At 37.6% G+C, this 4,105-nt stretch overlaps 1 long non-coding RNA gene across 1 annotated transcript; it reads right to left on the reverse strand.

The window, feature by feature from the left end:
* Positions 1-2,123: 2,123 nt before the first annotated feature.
* On the reverse strand, positions 2,124-3,031 carry LOC113470425. Its single transcript, XR_003393485.1, has 2 exons — positions 2,961-3,031; positions 2,124-2,302 (listed from the first exon to the last, which is right to left on the reverse strand). It is a non-coding gene; the product is annotated as an uncharacterized LOC113470425 (long non-coding RNA).
* Between the last annotated feature and the right edge of the window lie 1,074 nt (positions 3,032-4,105).

Genomic DNA, 4,105 nt, shown 5'->3' on the forward strand with positions numbered 1-4,105 from the left:
GTGATGCTGGGTGGAGAGTTGGAAGAAGAACTGAGAGCTGGGCTAGGTGAAGAGGAGGCAGGCGAGCTGTCAGTTGAACTATAACTAGGTGACGTCATCATTATAAAGGAGAGGGGGGGAAGGGAGGAGAAGGTTGAGGATCCTCATCGTGCCTGAGCTGTAGAAGGAGGGAGGGGTAATTAAGAAGAAGAAAAAGAATAAGAGAAGAAATAAGAAAGAGAGAGAAAGAAACCAAACAGAGTGTAATGATGTCAAATAAAATAAATAAAGAGGCAATTTAAATATTCAAACTCAATTGAAGTTCTTGTTGCAAGGTGAACGGTTGATTGAAATGAACTTACCGTTCAGAAAGAACGGTTCAGTTCAGGAACAAACTTTTTCAAAGAACAAGTTTCTACAGTTCGTTCGTTCATTCTTTCCCCTATCTCTAGCACTTAGTAGGGATGTAATCTCATGACATGTCCAAGGATCATACTTACCGACATGAGTAGGACATGCACCTAGGGATATTACATCGATATGCTGACTCTACATTATCCTGAGTAATTTCAACTGGATTTGTATGTTCTGCCCAAGACCAAGCCAGGCGCTCATAATCCCTTTTCAAATTTGTTGGAGCCATGGATATTATAAGTAGATGACGGATGTATTAAGTTTTCATCTGGAATAATCTATAAAATAAGAAATATTTACATGGAATATATTTAGATGGATATGGAATAAGGGTACTTGTGCAGAAGTCACGTCCATGGAATATTGCTACCAAAGGAACTGGCACAAACGAGCAGTGACCAGTGTTATTATAGGGTTAGTTATAAGTAAGTGGATGACGGATGTATTAAGTTTTCATCTGGAATAATCTATAAAATAAGAAATATTTACATGGGATATATTTAGATGGATATGGAATAAGTCAATCTTTATGTAGTAAAGAGTGGCCTCAGTTGGTTTTAATAGCTTTGTATTGATACCTGATTTGATAATAATTAATCATTACTTACTTACCTATTGGGTGAACATGCCACAACTCCAACTTATTAGACTTGGGCTTAACCTATCAAATTTCAGCACTTATTTAAACTGGACCAACACCAACATTTACAGAAAAACCTCAGTAAACTGTACCTTGTAAAGAGGCTGAGCTGTTGACTCCAACAAATCTCAATGGGGTCTATGATAAAATTTGTTTTAATAGGTGGTTGGTTAATTACCTGTTATTAGTAACTCATTCCAGTGATGTAGGTAATGAAGCAATTATTCTGTTAAATGTAGCAGCTAGTTCCAAGTGTTTTCTTGAATGTAACTATTTTTTAATCAAATCACAAATGTCTTCTTGGTTCTGGAAATCTGGATCTAGTTTTTTATTTTACCAACTAACCAACACCGTAGTACCGTAGCCGTACCCGTACACACGACACCGTTCCGTTCAGTTCAACAGAATACAACACCAACATGATGAAATAGGTAAGTCGTACGACACCGTTCCGTTCAGTTCAACAGAATACAACACCAACAGATCAAGGAGCTTAGATCAACACGGAAAATGTAAATCAAAAATCAAGTAGTCAAGTACCTACCTAATCAAGTAAATCAAGAGGAAAAGGGAAAAAATAATACCATTTTCTCCCTTCTCCAGTGTTGCCAGTCGAAAAAAATCCCTTAGTAGTTGCCGGCCGGGAGAGTCGACTGGTCGACTCGACTCATCCTTTTTCCTTTTTGCCGTTATTTTTGAAAAAGAAGAAAAAAACGATTTCTGGACAAGGCTCAGTCACCCCTATAAGGATACCCTCACAATTCAAGACATCCTCTTCTGTCTAGCTCCCTATCTGACAAAGTTGAGAGTGTTGACTCCCAAATCCTATATTTCAAAGCCCTCTACTTATACAACCTAACTTGGTGGTATTGGAGATGGTTGGTATCCGGATGAGTGACCATTCGGCCAATCGCGTACTGCTGGCTTTACCCGGCCCCACTCAGGCTGGGTGAGATTGATGGGAGCTTTTCGCCGAACGGAGGGTAAAATCCCCGTCATTAAAAGCAAATATACAGTGTGACATTTAAAAAAGAAAGAAAAACTACTCTTTCATACCTGGAGTATATACCAGAAGCTGAAGGAGCCCGCACTGTAGGTTTCATGGATAGGATATTCGCCCGGTGCGTTGCTACAGGACAAGGCAATACTGAATAGTTTGAAACAGGTGTCCCGTTCTTCTTTCCTCTCGGATAGGAGGGCCAACAGGATGAGAGCTGTGTGAGTCTCTCCCACACTCACGAATAACGAGTAGGTGGCCGCTAGCAATTCCTGGAACAATCAAATCATATCATAAATCATTTCTAATATTAAATCAAATCATAAATCCTTTCTAAAATTAATCAAATCATAAATAATCAGCCAAGCTTACAATCCTGGACCCCATAGCTCTGAGGAGAAATCCCGTTGGTAGCAGCTCTCCTTAAAAATGGTGTGGTGGAAAAAGTTTACAACAAATCAATTCCGATAAAGATAGAAAACCCTTCAACATTTTTTAGGCTACCTAAAGATTAGAGTCCCCTGTACTACGGTAATCGGTAAAGTCACCAATCATCACCACTTTTGGTGATACGATGCTGTTCGTAGTAACACCATTCATCCCCGAATTTCCTCCCTCTCAGAATGTAAACATCATTCGTTTCCAAATAGAAATTGAAAACTTTACCCTAACATTATCCTCTTGGGATTCGAATTCTTCTGGCATGGAAGATGCTCTGAGCTACTAAAGGTTGTCTTTCTGACACAAATAGTTTCCAATATGAACATTAATATAGGACAGGATGAATATGTTTTCTATTTAATTGAATAAGAGCTTTCCTCCTTTTTAAGTCTGAAATAGGACGTGGACGTGTATTTCATTTATTTTTTTATGTATAAAAAAGTATCATCTTCTGGCTAACTATACTTGATTATCTGATTCTGTACCTACTTGATTGTCCTCGGTAAACTCGCCGCTGGTGGAGATTTGCTGGAGGTTATCTGCTATGGCCGCCACAGGCAGTGTAGGATATGGAGGTTGGTGCTTTGAGTCCAAGTCAAGGCATCAAATTTAGTAAAGTTTATTCATTGAAGAATAATGTAATGTAGTGAAAAGCATTTGTGCTTAAAAAATCCTTTTTAAACACATGAATGTTCTGTGAAATGCACATGTAGGATATGGAGGTTGGTGCTTTGAGTCCAAGTCAAGGCATCAAATTTAGTAAAGCTTATTCATTGAAGAATAATGTAATGTAGTGAAAAGCATTTGTGCTTAAAAAATCCTTTTTAAACACATGAATGTTCTGTGAAATGCACAGTGAAACATGGTTTTGATTGTGTTGTGTTACATACCTGTAAAAATCCATTTCAGGTTTGAATCCTACAAGTTCAAGCTGTAAACTTAGTAATATTAATGAATATGAGCAAAACACTGTACACATGTCTGATAAATACTGATAATATTGTGTTATTTTCAGATGGAGACACTACAACAAGGCAAAGAAGAACTTACCCGGATGTTTGATGACTTCAAGGCAAAAATAACAGAAAAGATCAATAGGGTGGCATTTTGAAGATAGATGTAGCTATTAGGGTTGAAAAGATTTTACAGGCTGTTCAACCTCGAACTGCCATAGGGTATTACCTCCTAAAATGAGTTTTTAGCCCAATAAAGGTCCCCAGTTTAGATGAGACTGACTTTTTTTCCCCACGACTAAGTTGACTATTTCCCCACTTTTTGGGCCCATCAAAACACTCTAATTTTATGCAACTTCTTTTGATTCCTCAAAGTTACATAAGAAGGGTGTTGGACCTGTACTGCTGTTGCTTTTCTCAGGATGTTGGGTACAATTTCTGGTGAATTTTTTACAAGGATCAAGGATGGGGCTCAACCACTTTTTTTTTCTTCGCTGATAAAGGAAGTTCGAAACACGCTGATTTCAATAGAAATGCTTAAAATTTAATTTGTAAAAAAAAAAAGTTTTCAAATTTTTGTTAAGAAACTTGGAAGATCTTGCAACAATGTTTTAAGGTAAAACTTTTCATAGGAGTGGGTACTTAATAGGAAAAATAACTGTAGTAATAGAAAGTAAAAAC

This window comes from Diaphorina citri, unplaced genomic scaffold (assembly GCF_000475195.1).
Source record: "Diaphorina citri unplaced genomic scaffold, Diaci psyllid genome assembly version 1.1 scaffold53, whole genome shotgun sequence".
NCBI classification, from domain to species: Eukaryota; Metazoa; Arthropoda; class Insecta; order Hemiptera; family Psyllidae; genus Diaphorina; species Diaphorina citri.